Here is a 24,562-nt window from a genome sequence, read left to right on the forward strand (position 1 = left end):
GAAAAGTACAGATAAATTTGAATTGCGTCGGTACAATTCATTCCATTCTTTCTCATCTCCAGGTGATAAAGCCACTGGCGGCGCCTCTATTCTCGTGAGGCAAGGTGTTATCCATAGCTCGGTTCCTCTTAAAAGCAATCTTCAGGCTATTGCTGTCCGTCTTTATTTACAGATAACCTTTACGCTTTGTTCTTTGTATATTTCTCCTTCTTCAGCTCTTCAGCAGTCCGATCTTCAGGATCTCTTTGACCAACTTCCTCAACCATGTATAATCAAGGGAGATCTAAACGGCCATAATCCTTTGTGGGGTAGTGCCGATACCAACAGTAAAGGAAAAATCATTGAGGACTTCATTTCAAACAATAATTTATGCATCTTTAATGATGGATCTGTCACATATTTACACCCTGGTTTAGGAACGTATTCTGCACTCGAGCTGTCGCTCACAGACCCAAGTATTTATAACGAATTTAAGTGGTCTGTCCACGATGACCTGCGTGGAAGTGACCATTTTCCTACAATACTTTCCGCTATAAACCCGAGTGATGACCCATCTACAACAAGGTGGAATTTTAATCAGGCTAACTGGCCAGTATTTCAGACACTGTGTGCTGACATCTTGAAATCTGACCTTTTTGTCAATGTTTCAGATCCGATTGAGTTGTTCTCTGCTAAACTGAAGAATATTGCCGATGAAACGATTCCTAAGGCTTCTGCTAAACCACATGTTCGTAAACCATGGTTTACTGACGCTTGTAAACAAGCTAGGAAGTGTAGGAAGAAGGCAGAGAAATACTTTCGACGTCACCCTACAGTTCACAATTTAGATAGTTTTAAAATAAACAATGCCAAGGCTCGACGTACTTTTAAACAAAGTAAACGTCAGTCTTGGAAGAACTTTGTATCAAAGATTAATTCCCGTACGCCAATGACGAAGGTGTGGAACATGATACAGAGAATCAAGGGCAAAGGTAGAAATTCTAGTGTTCATCATCTCAAAGATGGACACGATCTTTTCACTGATAAAATTGACATTGCAAACAAGTTGGGTGAAACTTTAGCTACACATTCTTCTTCATCAAACTATAGTCCAAAGTTTCAGAAATATAAAGATCATCACGAAAAACTTAAAATTAACTTTCACTCTGCTAATGGTGAAGATTATAATGAAGTATTTTCACTACATGAGCTGAATACTGCATTAGCGCAAGCTCATGAAACGGCAACAGGTGCTGATAATATCCACTATCAGCTCCTGAAACATTTACCCAACGCATGTCTTGAAACACTTCAGAACATTTTTGATAATATTTGGACAACAGGGCACTTTCCTCCTTCGTGGCGTCATGCCATTGTTGTACCAATACCTAAGCCTGGCCGGGATCATACAGATCCATCAAACTACAGACCTATTTCATTAACTAGCTGCGTTTGCAAGACCATGGAACGCATGGTCAATAATAGATTAGTATGGTTTCTAGAATCCAATAATCTTATTACTAACATCCAATGTGGTTTTCGCAAAAATAGAAGCACTATTGACCATTTGGTTCGGCTGGAATCCTTTGTTAAAAATTCCATTGTAAATAATCAGCATGCTGTATCAATCTTTTTCGACCTGGAAAAAGCTTATGATACAACATGGAAACATGGCATTTTAAGAGATTTACATGACTTTGGTTTGAGAGGCCGTTTGCCTCAGTTTATCTTACAGTTTTTAGCAGACAGACAATTTCAAGTTCGTGTTGGATCAACCCTGTCTGACCTTTATACTCAGGATCAGGGGGTTCCACAAGGTAGTATTTTGTCTGTTACTTTGTTTAGCATAAAGATAAATAGTCTCTCGAAAGTATTAAATGACTCAATAGATGGGTCTTTGTTTGTGGATGATTTTAACGTTTCATGTCGTGGTACAAATATGCATACCATCGAGAGACAATTACAGATGTGTTTAAATAAAATTCATAAATGGTCACTTGAGAATGGCCATCGTATATGGTGGAGCCTGTAAAAGTAACTTGAAAATACTTGATTCTATCCACCACCAAGGTCTAAGACTTTGTCTTGGATCTTTCCGCACTTCTCCCATTGACAGTCTTTACGTTGAAGCTGACGAACCTTCTCTAAACCAACGCCGTATCAAATTATCCTTGCAGTTTATTACTAAACTATATTCTAATCAGTCGAATCCTGCATATAACTGTGTCTTTAATCCCTTGTATGAGGAACTGTACGACAAAAGGTCTTCTCTTGTTCCGTCTCTGGGAATAAGAATGAAGCCTTTCCTTTCTGCTGCTGGCATTGGGCTAGAACATATTTCTCCTTCCCGTCTTCTTTCGTCTCCTCCTTGGCAATTGGTTAGGCCAGAAGTCGACCTAACATTAACCACTTTTAAAAAAATCAGAAACTAATGAATTACAATATAGACAAGAATTTAATCAGTTAAAAACTAAATATAATACATACCAATCTTTATTTACAGATGGGTCCAAGGATGGTGGCGCGGTTGCTTGTGCCACTGTCATTGGATCCAAAACAATATCTTCCCGATTACCAAATAACAGCTCTATTTTAACAGCAGAAGCAAACGCAATACTAACAGCTCTTAAATATATTAATAAACACCGTAAATATAAACAATATATCATCTTTTCAGATTCTCTTTCGTGTCTTCAGGGTATTAACAATCTTTCTTGCAAACATCCACTTTTATTAGAAAATATTGAATTGTACAATGAACTTGCTACTGGCCAATGCGATATCGTCTTTTGTTGGTTACCCAGCCACGTTGGCATTTCTGGGAAAACCATGGCTGATCTTGTTGCTAAGGCAGCACTCAACAAATCTGTGACACCACTTCTTATTCCATACTCTGATTACAAAGCAAGCATTAGAACTTACATCCGCGATCTGATGCAGAAGAAGTGGGACACCCAAGTAGGTATTAATAAATTACATGCAATAAAACCCTACATTGGTTACACCTACTTAGGTTGTCAGTCCAGATTTGAAGAGGTCATTATGCGGCGGTGTCGCATTGGTCATACAAGGTATACCCATGGATATTTGCTTAAAGGCGAAGATCCTCCGTTTTGCATCCCTTGTGATGAAAGAATCTCAGTCAAGCATGTCTTGCTTGACTGCATTGAATATTCCATCACAAGGCATAACTATTTCAAAGTAAACACTATGAAGGATGTTTTTAATAATGTTAGTTCTCATTTAATTATTGCATTTTTAAAAGAATTAGATTTGTTAAGTGATTTGTAAATAGATATATATTTTATTATTGGTAGTTTGAATTAGTAACTGAGATTGTTAGTGGCTGTACCCTCAAATGGGGTTGAAGTATTGTAATATTATTGTCCTCCTGAGAGGGTACGTAAGTCCCAAAACATTTAGTCAATTTAAGTGTACCAGGTTTTAATCGTAGAATATGTGTGCTTTTAATTTATGGCTAGATTTCTCTTCTGTCGCCAATGGCTGAAGGGATGGTGTAAATCCAACTAGGGTCCATGCAGGTAGCAAAAGTAATGTAAGTCCCCATCGTCCCTGGTATGGTGATCTACCTTCAGTTATTGGCAATTTATAGTCCATTTTTATACTGTATTGTTTTCTCCTATCGTTATAACGTTTTAGACTTAATTACTAGTTTTACATCCATATCTGTGATATTCTAGTTGTTTTACTGTCCTTCGTCGGCAGGTATTTTATAATATACAAATATTTCATTTCAATATCACATGTTCTCGTCACGATATGGCTGAAATATTGCCGATGTGACGTTAAATATTAACTCACTCACTCACTGACTCAAAAAGAGGCTCGGCCGCTACAACAGTTTGGCGTTCTGGTACGAACTTGATATTGTGTCAATCACATTGTACGTTACACAAATACACTTAATTAGCGCAAAAAAACACATAACAGGTGTAACCGGTGAGCCAGATGAATTGTGAATCATTGTACGACCTCTTCAAACAGGGGCAGTCTGTGACGTCTTAGTTAATGACATGCTGTCAAAACCTCGACATAAAACATAGAAATACGATTTTATGAAACTTTCAAATTGAAATTAATTTGTAAATACCAGTGTAACCATAGTTGTTTGTAGTGTCTCTTTTCACTTTCACTCGAGACAATTTTGATTACCTGGTGAATGAGTCTCATGTTTCGGTTTGTGATATTGATCACTGGTTTGTAGAACCAGATTCAAGTATTGTTGGCAGATGTCTACTTGATATACTAATGCTGGAATTCATTCAAGATTACTTGAGTGAATGAGGTTCAGCAGATTAACTGAGTTGTGACGGACGCCGATTTGACTCCATCAATATAATACACGTGAAGAGCCCTATTGATCTATCTATCTATCTATCTATCTATCTATCTATTATATCTATCTATCGATCGATCGATCTATCTATATATCTTGCTGCCTCTCATTTCCCTGTTTGGGAAGCGACAATGGGGCAGATTTGGTGGAGGAAACTTCACATGATTTACTCCCATTGCTGTACCGTCCAGCAATACATCGCCACTACCAATACCAACTGGTTCCTGTCCAGCAACCAAGGTGCACTTAACTCATTAAGGCCGAGAGACGCATATGTGCACATAATTAATTAGCTCCTCACAGCGAATGACGCGTATGTGCGTCAATAGAAAGCACCTCTTATTCAGCGAAATTAGGTGTCAGAGGGAGGCTATTGTCAGTTATTCAACCGTTGTATCTTTATGTAAGGTCATGTGTGAGGACCGGTGGTTATGATAGTGAGTATTTCAGAAATAGTTTGGGCCTAATGCAGGGAGAGGTATTGTCGCCAGTTGTGTTTTCTTTTTATGAAAGTGATTTTGAGGAAGTTTTCTTAAAAGATATATGCATACGTTACGAGTTGAAATTTGTAAGTATTTTTCTGCATTTGTACGCTGATGATCTTGTCATATTTTCTGAATCTGTTGAAAACACAGTTAAATTCGTTGGCTTATTCAAATCGTTGGGAACTTGAAGTGAACATTGTTAAAACAAAGACAATGGTTTTTAGAAGAGGTGCTTAAGTTAATTCGTCAGACCATTGGTGTTATACTGGCAGTGTCCTTGAGGTTGTTGATACGTTTACTTACTCACGGAAAGTCTTTAATTACAATAACAGGCTCAGGTGCAGTTGTCTGATCAGGGTAGAAAGGCCATTTCCATTTACAATTTACGCTCTCTCTTATTCCGGAATCTCTGCTATTCGTCTGACATATGGGTGTATGATAAGGATTAAATGTTAAAAGGTTACTTTAGGATTTTTGTAAAAGGTTGTTAGGGGTTAAGAAATCAACATATTATTCGATGGTTTACGTAGTTAGGTCGTCATCTGCTTTTATTTAAGGGACAATATAATATGATTAAATATTGGTGTAAGCTTCTTGTGTCTGACAATAGTATTTTACGGGGTTTTGAGTATTTGTATGAGGAGGCGGAGACTCGTGGTGTTAAGAATAGGGCGTACCAGGTGAAAAGTATTCTGTCAAGCATTGTTTTCAGTGAAATATGGTTAAGGCAGGAGTTATCAATAGATTATTTATCAGTTATTAAACAAAGGATTAATGATCAAGCTATACACTTTATTTTTAGTCAGTTGTCCAACTCGTCGAAATGTGTAATTTATAGAAATGTTATCAATCAATGTTCGCTTCAATATTATTTACGTAAATCGATTCCATTACTCTATAGGAAGTATTGATCAAAATTCAGACTCAGCTCCCATAGCTTAGCGGTGGAAACTGGTACATACCAAAACATAGATCTTGCTAATCGTAAATGTTTAATTTCTAAACATGATATTGAAGATGAGTTGCATTTTATATTGAAAGGTCTACCATATTATAATTATAGACTGAATAATGTATATCAAACCATATGTTTACAAATGTCCATTTAAGCTTTTTCAACTTCTTAGTATTAACAATGTTTGAGTATCATGCAACTTAATAAATATTAATATAATATACATAATATAATATTTATATAAGGCTAGTATATTAAGAAATGGGTTAATTGGAGTGCAGTAATTGTACATCCTCCTTCATATGTCCAATGTCACCATCTTTAAAAAAACCACTTGTACCAATACGGCTATTTGACATACCAATGATCTCTTCGGATACAGATAATAAAGGAATCGAATCGAGCAGTGAAGTGACTCTCGGGCTTAGTGAGTTAATAAAGCTGTGGAATTCCTTCCTTTCATCATGAGCCTAGACATTCCTCTAGACACCTTGAATGTAACTATGGGGAAAGATTATTATTATAGGGTATTTATGTAGTGCACATATCCATATAGTGCATGCTCGAGGCGCTGATATTTTTCCCTCGATCATCGGATGTCAATCTCAACGGCACATCGTATTATCAATATCAACTCCCTGGGGAGTTTCCAACTCTTGCTGCCACTAAGCGCATCCTAACGAGGTACCCATTCACAGCTGGGTGTGGGACACAGTCACAGTACTTTGTCCAAGTTTACTGCATTTTGCTGTACCTGCAACTAGGTGTTTGCACGTATTCACGTGGCCACCATCTGGTCATATACAACGCATTCGTGGGATCTTTTAAGTGCACAGGGTTGTGTACTGTACACTAGGGGTTGTGATAAGACGGAAAGAGTCTGCACACAAAGTTGACTCCAAGGTTTTCACAGGTCACAGGTGGGCTCGATCCCGGCACCTCAACCTCGCTGGATCAGTAGCCCGGCGCCTTAGCCAGCTCGCCTACCGCATGATTGTGTAACATAATTTGTCGACTGTGATGAACACATATAACATAGATGATGGGATTAAGAAACATAACATGGTATGTATGATTATGCCACACTAAATTGGGGAATGTGGTTATCACACAGTGCATAACGGAATGTGATAATGGAATATTACACGCGGGCATGAGACAATCAAAGCTTAACATGGGAATGGAATAATAAGCACATATGGGAAATATATACTGAGTCAAAAAAGAAACTTCACAAAATGTAATTTGAAAAATAATGAATAATTTTTCTCTGATGATACATCTATGTATCCGAAATGGGATCCCTATCTATCGACTCTAGAAAAACTTTAGCAAAACCCACTCAAACCCATCCATTCGTCGTGCAAATGACGTTAGTGCCAAATCAGGTTTTGCACGTGCAGTCGATCACGTGATCTTCGCATCGAAGTTTTCTTCATATGCACGTGTTTGCAGTGGCCTCAAGAATTGAAAAAACACTTTTAAACTACAGTTCTAAGGGTACTTGAAATGCCACGATTGTCAAATGTGCAACGTGAACGTGCCGTTGGCATGTTGCAAGCGGGAAGATCAGTTATTGACGTCGCAAGAGCAATGGGATGCAGCCGTCGTACTGTGTATGACTTGCGAGGTCGTCTACAACAAACTGGCACCACTTCTGATCGCCTAAGGTCGCCCAAGACCGTCAAATCGTCCTACGTCACCTACGTGACAGATTTCTGCCGGCTACACGAACCAGGGCTGAGATGTTTAGAGGTCGACTGTCCTCACAGACCATTCGAAATCGGTTGCGGGCTGCCAATCTCCATTCTCGACGTCCATATCGTGGGCCAATATTAACGTCGTTTCATCAACGTCAACGTCTGCTGTGGGCCCAACGTCACCTCTGATGGACCCAGAGAGACTGGAATCGAGTCGTCTTTAGCGATGAATCCAGGTTTACCCTCAGATTCGCGGACGGCAGGCATAGAGTCTGGAGACGACGTCGTGAACGGTATGCCCAATGTTGTGTACAGGAAGTCGACAGATTCGGGGGCGGAAGTTGCATGGTGTGGGATGCTTTCTGTGGGAACAACCGTTCCCGACTTCTGGTCATCCGTGGAAACCTCACAGCTGCTGCTTACCGCGACCAGGTGCTCACCCCTGAACTCGTTCCTTTCATGGCGGCTCATGGCCCAGGTCTACAGTTCCAGCATGATACTGGTCGGCCGCATACCGCGATGTTGACACGGAATTTCCTTCAAAACGCTGGAATCAACGTCATGGACTGGTCATCGAGGTCCCCTGACCTTAATCCAAAAGAGCATGTTTGGGATGCACTTGGGAGAAGGCTTCGTGGTCTTAGGAACCAACCTCAGAATTTGCAGGAACTTGGCGCTGCCTTGCAAGAGCAATGGCGCACAATCCCCAAACACGTGTTCACAAGCATCAGGCAGTCGATGAGGAGAAGGTGTTTCGCAGTGGTGAATGCGCGGGGCGGCCATACATGATATTGAACTGAGACATTTCGCATTTTTATTCTTGTGACTTGTCATTCTATATACCCATGTTTTGGAACGGCGGTGTAGCCTAATGGAACTGATTATGGCACTGTCAGTGTATCGAGTACATCACACAGATCTCAGCAATGAAATAATAACAATTTAACCATTTTACCATCTCTTGTTCTTTTATAGTGCCTTGAAGAAAGAATGTGAAGTTTCTTTTTTGACCCAGTATATTTAAGAAACATTGCATAGGAAGTATTATGACAAGAGTCACACATTAATCACACAAGTACCAAACGTTTGTAATAGTTCATGGAATGCACGAACCTGGAAACACACCAATGTCATTGGGGAATGTTCTGCCCTATGGTATTGCTGCTAGAGTTGTGTGCTCTCATGTTTTGGATTTGCCTGCAGCATGCACATGGATAGTCAAGGTTGGAAATATACCATCAGGTTGGGGAAATATCCCAAACTTATACATAATTGATTCGGCTCTAGATGGACAGTAGAGGAAAGCGTAGGTTATAATGACAACAATACCAGTTACCTCCCAATTCCAATGGAAAACGATGAAGCATGAGCGAGTGTACAATGGAGTGAGATACTTGAATGTGCAGTGGACCGAACAAGACTCCCTAAAGATGTGGTAGCAAAGGGTACAAAGGAAGGTATTGAATTGAGCGGAGTGAATGAGACGACACAGGTATCGTCGTCTGCTAGCGGTTCCCCCGTCTGCAACGGGTTGGATGTGAATAAGAAAAAAGTTCGTCTGCTTTAGAACAGTCGTCTGCTGTTTTTAGAGGTAATTGTACGCAACGCTAATAAGCGGTTTACACATTTTTCTATACATGTCTGACCAATGCAACAACGTAATATACGTTGGGTAATGTATGTGTGTGACTTTGTGTGCTGGCGATTAGGTGCCTGACTCTGAGGGTGCGGGTTCGAATCCCGGATCGGACTCAACCCAAAAAGTACTAGAATCCGTACTTTACTAAGAAAGTGTAATCCCAAATATAACATATGTTACATTCCTTGTGTTTAATTTAGAATCCAAAGAATTTCATGAAGGAACGTGGACGAAGTGTTTGTCTTTCAAGAACAATGTCTCGTCAAAAACGAGTGAACGTTAAAATGTTCATACGCTTACGAATCCCGTTAGTCGTCTCCTACGACAAGCATGGGTTGCTGAAGATCAATTCTAACTCGGATCTTCACAGTGTATCCGTTTTTAGTGAATTCGTACGGATTAACAAGTGTCCGAAATACAGGTACAGAGGTCAACACATCCGAGCAATCAGTGGACATGACCACACTGGGCGACAATGGCATCACAGTGATAGCCGCTATTTTAATGGATCACTGGAAATCAGTAATGACATAAGGTGTTAGCGAAAACAACAAGCATACCATGGCCCAGGGTAACATCCTCCCTCACACTAATACAAAACTTGCATACAAAATTGACTACTTGCCTGTTGGAGAACGCCGTAAAAGTGAACCTTTTATCAGCAAGTCGACAGACTAGGCGTTCACGTCACGGTCATGTGACTACGCTCTTCGTCACAGCTCTATTGTAAGTGAATCTTTTCGGACTTGATGAGGATGAGGGGAGCGGGTGGTTGTTTTTTCAGGTCATGACTGATCAATTATTCGCGCGTTGAGGCGAATCAGGACCAGATAGTAAATATAGAAAACGCCATACCATTCAATATGACTTTATGTAGTGAATGAGAAAGCGTAATGGTAGGAGGAACTAGAATTGGAAGTAGGTGACCCTTTGCAGGTGTCGTGTCGGAGGAAAACATGAGTTCAGTAGTGGTCAGTCAGGTCAGTATTATTTGTACCATCATTTTCTTCTAGGTGGTCTTTTGTGGCAATATTACCCGGGAAAATGTTATTGTCCTTGATAGCTATGTGTGAGTTGATATGAAAGAAAATTACCTGCCCCTGTCAATGATGGACGCATCTGAGCTCCTAGTGTTTATGCGCTTAGTGAGGTATGATCACGTATAATGTGTTAACTGGTGCAAAACATGGCTTCAGTTGGGTCTTTCAGGCAACCCCCGGGTCAAGTCGACTTGAACAACAGTGAGTACTCACAGTTCTTGACGTTCATCGTCGACCATTTGTCTGCTTACTTCTATTATCCATTCATATGTTGGTTTCACAACTAGTGATTAATATGCTGAACATTATAGATTCGGTGCACTTTTCCCATCGAACAGGATTTTTTTTTCAAAGGTAACGTTATCACTTGCGACACAGCTTTGGAATAGGGCTGTAACTAGTCTCCGCCCCAGTTCCCTGTTCAGTCTACCATGCGCTCACCTTTATCCAGAGCACAGTTACGTCCTTGACACTGGTTCAAGTTATTATCACACAGTAAACCCCTCCTTCGAGACGCTTGATGAACTACTGTTTGCAAACATTTCCTCCGTGAGTGATTGTGCAGTTCTACTTTGTAGCCATATGGACGCTCGAACTGCAAGTGAGCATACTACTTGCACACATGAGGCTGATGCCGAGGTTGATGCCAAGGCTGATGCCAAGGCCGATGCCGAGGTACTTCGAAAGGTTTATTCTGTTCAACAGCTCAATATCTATCTTGCATGGATAAAATATCCTACTCCACCTTAGCCACTATGTTCCTTGTGATGGAGCGTAGTCTTGCTGACCTTTTCCACTTAAACTCGGCTACATTGGGCACTTTTTTCTTTAATGTGTGTCTCACCGATACCAATAACATCCACGTTACTGTTCTGTACACGTTTACACCTACACATGTAATTTCCTCACTCACAGTTCACGTTGGGGACATTAAATGACATTTCAAATCCCAGTAGTTGCCCATCTGCTATTATCTTTTCTACATGTATTATTACCGTCGGGCTTCCCCCCGTGTCGTTTATGTCGTCCATCGTCACCATAGCGGCGACGGTATTGACACCGTTGACGTGCATTTTGACGTTCCTGGAAACCGTCCTCGTCTTTAAACTCGTCATTGGCAACATGTGGATATTAGCGTTCCTGGCTGCCACACGTCAGCCGTTGTTGACGTCCCCGAGAAGTGCTACGTTCAATCATGGAGCTGTTTTGTGTCACAACTCTATTTTCTCTCAGTTGTCCGCAGTATGGTTAGCAGATTTTGCATGTTACGTTGTCCGGCGGCTCTTTGAAACGTGGCAGTAAGCACGTCTTTGTAATTTCAAGTCTTTCAGTCACATTTTCCTTCTCATGAACGTTATAGTTGTCTGTAGGTGTACGACACGTAGCAATGATCACAGACAAGTCATAGATATGTATCCCTTTCGCAACCAATGTCCTGTTCTAATAAATATATAACGTTACGTTTGGTATCTCCGAGCACGAATACACACCATGCAGACTGGTCAAGCGGTCAACTCGAAACCCCGAATGAGGTTCTACCTATATTGTCAGACCCTGTGATTGTAAATATCAAAACATTGCACAAATCAATTAATTTCTAGTATCCTCTAATAATTAACGGTACATGTTAAGAGTCCACCACGAAACTTCTTTTTAACTCTCACGAAATGAAGAGGTGGCGTGGGGAAAATTACTTACTTTGTGTTGGGGACTGCATGTACGTTGGGAATAAAAGCGGGAATAACAGCGGCAAAAAAAGCGTATTCCAATTCAGGGCCTCAAAGGTATGTATCATAGCATTGTGCTACAAAGACACTACTGGGACTGGGACTTTTGTATGCATTTAGGTCGAGCAGCGGAACACATGAGAAGACTGGCCGACCTTGTGTTTATGGCCTGGTGAACATTGAGCAGGGTCATTAAACTGCCGTTTGCGTATCACTGTTTCCCCTGGAGGAGACTACTAGACAATTGCAATAATTTACTGGGTGACCGATAACGTCATCAGAAACATGTACGCCAATTTTTATTTGAAAAATATGGTTTATTATGTTTTTATCGCGAAAACAGTTTCTGTTATCTGAGCTTCGGCCATTATGCATATTCCGCTGGAACACCTTTCCGCTCGTGACGTCATATGTGACAAGCGTCCGCCATATTGCCAAGAACAACCTGTAGAGCAATACAAATCGTGTTGTTTCTGTCGTTTTTTGTAAAAGATACGATGGTGTATTCCTTTGCATGCGGGTGCATGGAATCATCGAACAATTGAAAGAGCCACCATTTCTTCCGTTTTCCAAGTAAAGAGACAGATTTAGGCAGGAGAAATGATCCGATCATTCCGTGTCGGACGCATATGAAGGAGACATGTACACATGGGATCCCAAAATCCCAAAGCTAGGTTGAAGAAGGAAAAAGTACCCACGAGGTTCATTTATACTCCATCATTCCCTGTTACAACTTACTGTCAGATGCTTGATTGGCATTTTAGAAGATGATATTTGATGAACATAGAGATTTTTCTGGGTTACATCTTCTTTTTATTCTCGAGTACAACGTTTCAGGGCTTGTTCTGGCCCCATCATCAGGTAAACTGAACAGTAACTGTTAACTTACCATTTACCCCTTACCATTTGCACGTAGCAAAGTTTTAAGGGTTTTGCCAGACGAGAAAGTGGTGTCAATGCTGGCCATTTTCTTTAGGAGTCTGCTGACTTGGTGGCTGATGGGCCCATCATTGTGCCCATCAACCAGCAATAAACAGGGACCAGGGTGTCTACCTCCCAAATGCATGGTACATAAAACAATAAGACAATACCCTACCTCGTCACTGTTCCCATGTATAAAGCATAATTTCTATGTATACACTGCTATTACTTTACATTCTATACATTTATAAATACGTCTCTGTACATTTCTAATTCAATCAACAATTTTGTATAAGTATCTGCACAGTTCTAAATTGATCCATTAATTTTGCAGTAAATGACATCTTATATATTCATAATAACATGTATTCTATTAGCCATGTCATCTGTATCTATTGACCACCACATGTATTGCGTCGTCATAGCATTGTGACGTCATAATCATTGTGACGTCACGGCCAGAGTTAACAGTTACTGTTCAGTTTACCTGATGATGGGGCCAGAACAAGCCCTGAAACGTTGTACTCGAGAATAAAAAGAAGATGTAACCCAGAAAAATCTCTATGTTCAACTTACTGTCAGTTGTATTTTTAACATAAATTAGATTAAAGTCTGATTGCCAGTCGAATTGCCCCCGCTATCAATTGCCCCAGCAAATTGGTCAAATTGCCCCGGGGTTTTGTTCAAATTGCCCCAGGGGGGTAGTCAAAATGCCCCAATTTATTTAAAATGATTAAATATAGGCCATATATGCATAGTTTGGTCAACTTTGATATTATGTTCTTCATATAAAAATATATATTTTTTTATACATAGTTATGAGTTTAATAATGGAACATTTATCAGAAATATTACTTCCTAATAAGTTTTATATGAAGAACCTTATATCAAAGTTGACAAAAACTATGCATTTACGGCATATATTTAATCATTTAAAATAAATTTGACCAAATTAGAATAAATGACCAAATTTGCTGGGGCATTTTGTAGCTGGGGCATTTCGACTGGTACCGATGAGATATATATTATCAAAATCAGTGACTCTCACTGAGGTATTTCGTATAAGCTTGAACATGTTTCGCTATAACGTTCTTTTCGGTTTGGAGCCCTTAATGCTGCTATCAGCTCGAAACATTGCCGAATACGACGGCAAATCATGAAGTACTTGTTGCTTTCATTGTTTTCCATTTTGCCCAATTACGCACGTCGGCATCAGACTCGCTATTTGTCAGTAGTGTGTGCCGTGAAAGTTGTTCTGTATTCTCATTGGCTGACAGGGTGTCATTCTAAGGCTATTACCGAGTACCATAACTATTTCCATAACCAAACAATGGGGAAACATACGTTGTCCTGACTAGTATGTTATAATTCACCAGTTTTCAGGGAATAACTTATCTGTGTCCCGAATATTATCTCTGCTCGACCTGGCTGGGATCTTTGATGGAGTCTTGATACATTATTAATGATAACTAGGATCCTAAACAAAATAATTCCAGTGTAATTTTTGTAGCGGATAATTTCTATTTTCCCCCGGCTGAAGCATAATTATTATTTTTTTAAATCCCAGACACTCTACAGTCACCCATTTGACACAAAAGGAACTGCAATCACATTTAAATAAAACAATTCTTAGTGACTGGTCATATATTTATAGGGGTGAGTTTGCTGGTTGGAACTGTATTACATTTTGCTGACAAATAGTATTTTTGTTAAATGATATGGTCTGTTTTTACATTTATTTTGACCTCAAGCTGTGCATCCGTTTCGCTTGATTCTTCTTCTTCATCTTCACTGGAAGATTGTCTTGCAAGATGTAAAATCTTGCGGGTCATTGTTGGGCAACATCTCAAGCCAACTTGTAAATGTCTTCATTTGGGAAATATTTAGGTACAATCGATCATGCCCAAGGTAACTTTCAAAGATCACCACATGACTGTTGCTTGTACTTGTCCGGGGTTACAACATTCAATCCAAGTGAATCTTCCAGACCGTTTTTGAAGAAGACAATATTTCAAATCAAGGGTAATAAATTCTGTTATTCAGAATATAATATTCCATACGCTGTGTATCAGCTGTGATATTTTCAAAAAACGTATGAAATGTCATTTGGAACTTAACATGATCTGCAGTGTAGCCCAAAACTTCAGAAACTGATCACTTATTAAGTTACAGGGTCTATTTTTAAATCGAGATAAATGTGCCCTCGTTCTCATTAAAAAAAGTGGTTTGTTCAGGTAACGCTTTTTTGTGCCCATCAGCGTAGCAAGTAGGTCACGGTGAACTTATGTAAGAGTCTGATACACTTGTACTGACTTCAGTCTCTTGGCTTTATAATTTCATCCATGCATATTTATAATATACTACTCACACTTTGCTAAGGATCACAAAAGTTCGCTTACACGTATATTTATAATTTGAAACTGTATCCATTTAAAACTGGATGAATAATGATATCATGGTAACAGATCTTCAGGAAAACAGCCACTTTAAGCTGACTGTATGCTGACTGTTTTCATGGCACCAACCAACCATTTTGCAAATCATGGCACGTACACGACACCTGTGAATACCGGGTAAGGGGGTCCACGAGATGCAGTGACATACTGAAACCTGGGATGCATGCTCACAATAAGCTTAGATATTTAAACCAAATTTGACCCGACATCATAGTTTTCTGTTGAATCCATGGTTTGGTCCTAAGCAAAGTGTGAGTAGTATATTTAGAAAATAAGCATACACTTTGGGAATGGGAATTTAGAATCGGACACGTAAGTTGTTGCGACGGAAAAAGAGTTTTACTTAGAGTTTTCATAGAGGGTGGAAGGGATGAGGATGCAATTCGACGTCCTCCTCGTGGAACTCGAGAACTAATCTGTTCAGTGTAGTGTATATATATATATCTTGGGCGTTCGGTCAGAGTTGACCATTAAGTGTTTACTGCTAATCTGTTGCAGGTGAGGTGAGGTGAAATTGGGTTTAACGTCGCGCTGGAGGGTATTTCGCTCATATGACGACGTGCATGCGTGTGTATGTGTAGATGCGGCTGCTTGTACTAGCCCAGACTTAAGCTGGGTTTATAGTGCTCGCACATTGAGATACCATGCCGCGGTGAAGCTTGGATACCCCACTCAGACAAATTATACTGACTCCGAGCCGACTAGTCCTTGTACCAATTAATGCCGAGCGCCATTCAGGGACCAGCAAGTACCATATTTTAACGTCTTTTTGTCGTACCCGCGACCTTCCGCTCTCCGGGACTAATCTGTTGGAAACATGCTTGGTAGCTGATAGCATGAAGAATGTAAACAACATACATTACATCAGATACGTAAGGTGCAAATTTGAGTGAGTTGAAAAGACACGTAGGGTGCATATTTGAGTGACTTGATCAGACACGTAAGGTGCATATTTGAGTGAGTTGATCAGACACGTAGGGTGCATATTGGAGTGAGTTGATCAGACACGTAAGGTGCATATTGGAGTGAGTTGATCAGACAGACACGTAAGGTGCATATTTGAGTGAGTTGATCAGACACGTAAGGTGCATATTTGAGTGAGTTGATCAGACACGTAGGGTACATGTTTAAGTGAGTTGCTCAGACACGTAGGGTGCATATTTGAGTGAGTTGCTCAGATAGGTAGTGTGCATTGATCAGACACGCAGGGTGCATATTTTATTGAGTTGATCAGATACGTAGGGTGCATATGTGTGTGCGTTGATCAGATACGTCACCGTAGGGTGCATATTGGAGTGAGTTGATCAGACACGTAAGGTGCATATTTGAGTGAGTTGATCAGACACGTAAGGTGCATATTTGAGTGAGTTGATCAGATACGTAGGGTGCATATTTGAGTGAGTTGATCAGACAAGTAAGGTGCATATTTGAGTGAGTTGATCAGATACGTAGGGTGCATATGTGTGTGCGGTGATCAGATACGTAGGGTGCATATTGGAGTGAGTTGATCAGACACGTAAGGTGCATATTTGAGTGAGTTGATTAGACACGTAAGGTGCATATTTGAGTGAGTTGATCAGACACGTAGGGTGCATATTTGAGTGAGTTGATCAGACACGTAGGGTGCATGTTTGAGTGAGTTGCTCAGATAGGTAGTGTGCATATCTGTGTGCGTTGATCAGATACGTAGGGTGCTTATTTGAGTGAGTTGCTCAAATAGGAAGTGTGCATTGTTCAGATACGTAGGGTGCATATTTGTGTGCGTTGATCAGATACGTAGAGTGCATATTGGAGTGAGTTGATCAGACACGTAGGGTGCATATTTGAGTGAGTTGATCAGATACGTAGGGTGCATATTTGTGTGCGTTGATAAGATATTTGAATGAGTGAATATTATTTCACTTATATCACAAGCATATGGGAGGAGCAACGAAATGGATGCACTTTGGTGACCGCAACACGTACATATAGTGGTGAAAAACATAAAATATAAACATACACAGGGAGAATCGAAAAATTGGAAAACGAACACCTAGAATGCTGCCACATAAAACCAGATAATAACATTTAAAAAACAACAACTAAACATGCACAATTTCACAATCATATCCGAAAAGTAAACCAGTTGACTACACAATCAACCAATATGTCATCAACGCGTCTTCGTCAGGTATTTCAGGTAAATGCCAGTGGTGACACACGTCAACATTGTACACGCTTGCAATTGCAATCACGCCCAAAACGCATACTGATATACGCTTTCATTTATTGAAGTAGTGTGAGTTAATACATTGGAATGTTTTGTTTCCTTTTGAAAATTCGATGCTTTTTGCATAGAAAGCAGGCCATGCATACAACGTGACCTCTATCACAGTGCCGCCACGCATCCGTGAATCATAATTCAACGACCCAGAGGGCCAGCTCTAGTCCCGGACAAGTGGAGGTATTCACGTTACACGATGTATTCTGTTGAAGGTCGTCGTATGTCTACTGTACTTTTGAAAGAAGCGGCAAGTGGGTTAATTTGTCGTGCTGAGGTTGATCTAAGCACTTAAGCAAACTTTCATTCCTTTTATACATGGAAAAAAAGTTTCGCATCAAGTGCATAACGTGTACCGGTCATTAAGCAAGTGAGAAATATCTAACTGATTTCATTGTTGAAAAGCATATACAGGGCCACTTTAGCTGACGTCAACTCAAAGATTGCACGTTATTGGTATGTGGAATGTTTGCTAAGGGCTGTTGCAAAAAAAGCCAAAGTCAGAAAACATCAGCAAATTTATGACGCTTATGACCGTCAGCGATCAGGTCAACCACGAGTGCCCACTGGTAGGGAGGATACAGAGCATCTCAGAAACACATCCGTCCATGGCGACACTTGACACCCTCGTTTCTCGAACACTCGCCTAAAACTCACGTACAAGTACGACCTATCAGATGTCTGTTGGTATCAACAGAGCAGAACAACTAGCTTGGTGTCAAGGTCGACGTCACTGGCCTTTGAGATCATGGCGATCGGTCCACGGGTGAAAGTCGATTTCGTTTGTTTATGACTGATGGCCGAGCTCGTGTTTGACGACGAAGAATCACTGCATATGAAGAACGGAATATCGTGGAGCAAGGACCGTTTGGCGGGGTTTCATTGAGGGTGTGAGGGTAAATGATATGACCATGTTAGGGTCAGACATATTCTGAATGGTAAATTGTTCATCACTGACATAGTAAGATAACCCACCAACATCTTGATGTCCTCTTTATCGGATGTCTGGATCTGTCAGCTATCGGTGTAACGTCAGTAGTCCGGTCTAATGATGGGCAATACCGTTGAGCGTTTGAATCCCAGACAAAAATTACTTCCGCAATGACGATAACTGGAACTGTCGCATTTCGCGTTTACAGTAATAGAGATTCACAGTATTTACACTGCACACCGTTGTAACATGAAACGCTCAAGACGATTCGTCTAAAAATAGCACTAGATATCAGTTTTTGCGATAATCATTTAGTCGTTCAAAATAAACTTAATGAAGTTTTCTCTTAATTCAAAGCTGGTATTGCTGTCTTTTTGCAAGGAAATCAACGACTGGAAAACCATTACCGTCTCCTTTGTCATATAACCACAGGCCAGGAAGAATTGGAAACAGCTTGTCTGAATCACCACGGTGCATTTCACCATGGGGGAAAATTATGCTACTTTATGGTCTGAAGTTGCAATAGAGGGTTATTTGAACCCTGGAACTCTTACCTTTCATCTCGCAGTAATTCTTTCTTACCCTGGATATTCTGGGTGTTTTGGAAACTTGACCATTGTTGCTGTGAGGTCTCTGTCTTTTTTGCTGGAAATTTGTACTTTTTATGCTATCATTGAAAGTGCACTACCATTCCTTTTCGTACGGCCCCTGTATCACATTAGTGACTACATGTATTCATACCAAAACGTAGTATTTTGAAATACAATTGTTAATTAAACTAATGTCCAAAAGAAAGTGGGCAATGGCACACTAAAACAATGAAATTGTTTCACCTAAACGTATAACCACGCCAACTCCAATCCACGTTATTTGAGTGTTTAGAAACTGCATATGCACACACGGTCGGCCTAAAAACGGTTCAGTTCACATGTGAGACATGCAGTAATAAGAAAAACTACAAATGAATTGCCAACGTTAACACATGAACGGCCATAGGAATGCTGCAAATAGGGGCACCACAGAACCATGGTGCAAGAACAGCGATTCAGAACAACAGGCCTGACAACAGACAAGCCAAGAACAGGCAGACAAAGGGTGGCCACGCCCCCTGAAGATCGCTACCTTCAATGATTGATTCTTGCTTTTGACGTCATCGATGCCGAATGTGTTGGGTCGTGTGGTCAGCAGACAGACAGTAACAGGACGACGAGGGACAGCCAGTCCTACAGACCCTACAGACCCTACAGACCGTAGAGAGACCCGCTGTTGACCAATCAACATCGTCGTCGAAGACTGAGATGGGCGAGAACGGTGAGCCGTTGGCTATGTCATAATTAGCAGCACGTACTCTTCCCGGACGAGAGCATGTTCCATTCTGGTGATAGACAAAGAGGAGAACGTATTGCCCTTGCAAGAGGTCATACTCTTTTGGGGATAGGAGAGCCATGGGGATGCATTTGTGGTGACGAGATGCCGCCATTGGTCATCGTTGACGGTGTCCCGAATAGCATACCCTACATAGATGAGGTCCTACGCCCTGTCGTGCTTCCATCATGTCACAACACGACAATGTGTTAAACCTTCCTTATTTACGGGGGCGGAGGGGTAGCCTAGTGGTTAAAGCGTTGGCTCGTCACGCCGAAGACCCGGGTTCTAATCCCCACATGGGTACAATGTGTGAAGCCCATTTCTGGTGTCCCCCCGTAATGATGTTGCTGGAATATTTCTAAAAGCGGCGTAAAACAAAACTCAGTCAGTCAGTCAGTCAGTCCTTATTTACGTCAACAACGTTCATGTGTTACCCTGGCCAGCTCGCTCCCCAGACCTTAATCCCATAGAGTACTTTTGGGATATCATGGACACACTAATTCGACGGTGACAACAGCCTCCCTACACCCTGGATTAACTCACTACGGCCCTTCATGAAGAATTGTGGAGCTTCCCACGTGACGTCATCAGGCGACTGGCGAATTCATTGCGTAAAAGAGTGTTTGACTGCATTGCATTACCCCATCTGTGGTCATGCTGTGCTGAATTGACCCTTGGACATGTATTGACAAAATGCTCTTTGTACCTCACATAAACATTACAGACATATTTATTTCATTGTTCTTTGTCTTGTTATGAATATTTGCACAAGGTTTTAGCACATATTACACGAGCATATCATACGGCTAATACGAAACGAATGTGAAATTGTGTATTGCCCGAGCGAGAGCGACTTGCGTATCAGTCGTATGACACGCTTGCTCGAGTGCAATAATTTCGTTATTATCCATTATATTCATGTACATTTGTGCAGTAAAACACAGTAAGCAAGTGTGACGTCGCTCTTCATTGACGTCACATTCAATTGTTTAATGACGTCACAGACGGCGAAACACAGAAACAATGGTTGCTAGGTAAGAGTGATATGTGCATGTATGACACTGGTTATGTCTCACCATATGGGTGAGTTTACAGTACTGTTTATGTTCATCAATTATATTTTGTTGTTTTTTCGCTATCGAGCTTCAAATCAGCTGCCATGTTTCTTTTGGACGTTAGCTTATATCATATTGCTTTGTTGCTTTTCGGTTTAAGCAAAGTTCTTTTACGGTTACCAAGTTCTTAGTTCTGTTGGCTACTGTATAGGTTCAACTTGGGAATCAACATGTAACATAGTAAATCTTACAAACCTAATTTCCATATACCTAACACGCTATGTATCAGTATACCAAATACGGAATTATGCCAGTACAGCTTTATACTTCCATGTAAGACACCTGGGGTGTTTTCACGGGTCTTCAGGGGGTAAGACCCCAGCTGTTGAGTTGCTTTGAATTTTGAAGAAAATGGGTTTACTTTAGATACCAGAACTGCTTCACAACCATTAAAAGCTCAAATTCTAAGCTAGAAAACATAAAGACAGCCAGTGGCGGTGTGTGGTCCTGTGGGTAGAGCTCAGGTCACAATCAGTTGAAGTAAAGCAACGTTGGTCGCGGACAGTCCTCGGATGGGTGACCGTATTTGACAGCTTGACTCCTGAAAGTTTCTAGGACTTCAGTCCTGCCCCACAACGAAGCATATGTGACGCATACGGTCTCACCTTTGGCAAGTGGGTTTGTTCAAAACTGCCTCTGTCCACCCAGCAGTAAAACTGGGTACCTGGTATGATACGATGGTAGTCTGAATTTGAACCTTGAGCGCCTGACAGGCGACCGGTTGTATTCTCCACAGGGAGTGTTCTGTACTCGTTGAAAAGGGGTACAATGTCTGCGGTTTGAGCATGCAATGTGCATGGATAAACGCGCAATATAAATGGACTATTATTATTATATTATAAGTTTGTCCTTGTCAGTCATGTGACTGGACCTCAGATCTTCACGTGTGATCGGAGACATCTTTGATATAGATCACGGGATTCAACACAGAGCAAAAATATATTTGAGAAACAATGACATAGTCTCGCCAGTATATCGGTGGCAGTTCTAGATCATGATCTCTTCGAGACATCAAAAAAGTGTTAACACTGGTGATCACTGCCTAGTTTGAAAGGCGTTTGTTGATTTGATTTGACAGTTTCAAATATGTCCTATATCTATGAAGATTTCACCATAGGAATTCAATATGGATTTATAGTAAGGGTTCACATCGAATACATTATTCCTAGGTATAAACTGTCTGTTTTGGTGTTGATATTTAGTAATGGATTCAGGTTTGTGAGGTTGTCAAGTCATATATGGATTAATCTTCGATGTCTCAAAGTTTGTGTTGTTATTGTCAATCTGTGACATGTTAATGTAATGTGAATCATTTGTTTAATTTTTCCTGGAGTTTACCTGTAAAAGTATTACAGAAAGACCATTCCCATAGTTACAAGACCTAACTGATAAAACAGTGCCAGCCCTTGTATCGTGAGTAAACAAGAAAGGTCGATTTTGATATCTATAAACTATACACAGAAAAACATACCAATTGAATAAAATAAAAATAAAATCGAAATGTGGTTCTGGTACTTTAACCCCCGGCGGGGGTTGGGGAAGGGAAATCATGATTACAGGATCGTGTTTTTAATCCGCCATCGAACCGTTCTCGCCCTGTATATTCCAGCTGTATGAGACTGTAGTAGTCTCTGTAGCACATAGTACAGCGAGCTTAGGTGCCGGGATCGAGCCCACCTGTGACCAGGTGTAAAAGAAAACCTTGAAGTCAACTTTGTGTGCTGATTTGTGCAGTGTTGTCACAAGCCCTAGTGTACAGTACACAACCCTGTGCACACAAAAAAAACCGTTGGTAAATGACCAGATAGTGGCCACATGAATACGTGCACACGCCTAGTTGCGGGTACAGCAACGTGCAGTAAACTTGGACAAAGTACTGTGACTATGTGTCCCAGTCCACCCTGCGGTGAATGGGTACCTCGTAAGGATGGGAAGGCCACATTAACTTGGTGCGTCTAATGGCTGCAAGAATTGTGAGGTCCCCAGGGAGTTGAGATTAAAAATGCGGTGTGCTGTTGAGATTGTCATCCAATGATCGAGGGAAACAGTGCGCCTTTGAGCAGCTGAGCTGGATATTAGCGCTATACAAATATTAGTATGTATGCAGTGCACAGCTGAAGCACGTGGTGGATGCAGGCCAGCACCAATTGTGGATTAAGCACGTGGGATGGGGACTATTAAAGGATACCTCGAAACAGACTAAGAGTATATAAAAACGTCACACCAGTCACCATTATCATACAACCTGCGCCGAACACACATTCCATTGTTCGATGTGACAACATAACACATGATATGCATGTTTATTAGAAGCCCATTGAAAACCATTAATACCAGTGTTCGCCTAGATGGGTCCAATGGCAGCTGTCTTGCACCACATTAAGCGGCCATTAAACGCATATGGAATACACTTCCATGTTGCTCCTCATAAATGAAATGAAAAATTAATGTAATTTTAATTCAAATTGTTTATTGAATAAGGCATTGGATAAATAATGCCATGAAAATTGTTTACAGCATTTGTTCAGATGACGAATGTAGCTCAGAACACCCTTGAGCAATAGCTGCATGACGTCCTTTTAAGTGTTCGATTGTGCGTCTGTAGTTGTCAAAAGGACGTGCTGCAGCATTAACGGAATACTGAAACTGAAACCTGAAGGCGTCGCGCTTGTTATCCAGTTTTCCACGGAGTGTCTGACAGGGCTGACATAGTTTCACTGGTCTCATATTTGGGGCAGCAGAGAAAATCATTTGACAACATCATGAACATCACTCCGCAAACTGATATATTGTCATGCATCAATACACGTCAACTCGCATCTCCATTTCTGATGAGTAACACAGTGAAACAATATAATCCATAAAATATCTAGTATGTATAAAACAACGTTGTAGCCGAGACATGTCATACGCTCGTCTCCTAAGTGTTATCACTGCAATCTGTGTGAAGAAACAATGTTAAAATGGCTTCTTTGGGTGGCATTTTTTAGAAACTGGAGAGTCAGATAAGGACAAACTTTATGGATAAACAACTTCTTTATTGAGGTGATGCGACATTTCGACACAGATTCTGTCATCCATACCTACCTCATAACGATACAAGAAACTTCTCATCATCTGAATACACAAGTTGTTCATCCATAATGTTTGTCTTTATCTAACTTATAGGTTATAAGACCGCCTCCGTGGTGTAGTGGTTAGAGTGTCCGCCCGGAGAGCGGAAGTTCGCGGGTTCGATCCCCGACCGCGTCATACCAAAAGACATGAAAATATGGTACTTGTTGGTCCCTGCCTGGCGCTCGGCATTAATGGGTACAACAAGGACTGGTCGGCTCGGAGTCAGAATAATGTGTCTGAGTGGGGTATTCATGCTTCACTGTGGCATGGCATCTCAGTGGGCTAGCACTATAAAACCAGCTTCAGTCTGGGCTAGTACAAGCAACCGCACATACAAATACACACGCATGCACGTCGTCATATTAGCGAAATATTCTCAAGCACGACGTTAAACCCAATTTCACCTCACCTTACCTACATGTTAAAATGTTTAAAATGAATAAGTTGGCGGTAAAACCTATCTGACGACACTCCATACATCGCCATGGAACTATCTTAGGGACTATAATGTT

General features: G+C 40.8%; 1 long non-coding RNA gene across 1 annotated transcript; it reads right to left on the minus strand.

The window, feature by feature from the left end:
- Positions 1 to 23,386: 23,386 nt before the first annotated feature.
- Positions 23,387 to 24,222, minus strand: LOC124282374. The gene is made up of 2 exons (XR_006900138.1): positions 23,951 to 24,222; positions 23,387 to 23,573 (listed from the first exon to the last, which is right to left on the minus strand). It is a non-coding gene; the product is annotated as an uncharacterized LOC124282374 (long non-coding RNA).
- Between the last annotated feature and the right edge of the window lie 340 nt (positions 24,223 to 24,562).

This window comes from Haliotis rubra, unplaced genomic scaffold, assembly GCF_003918875.1.
Source record: "Haliotis rubra isolate DU_JTF1 unplaced genomic scaffold, ASM391887v1 Scf299, whole genome shotgun sequence".
Taxonomy (NCBI): domain Eukaryota; kingdom Metazoa; phylum Mollusca; class Gastropoda; order Lepetellida; family Haliotidae; genus Haliotis; species Haliotis rubra.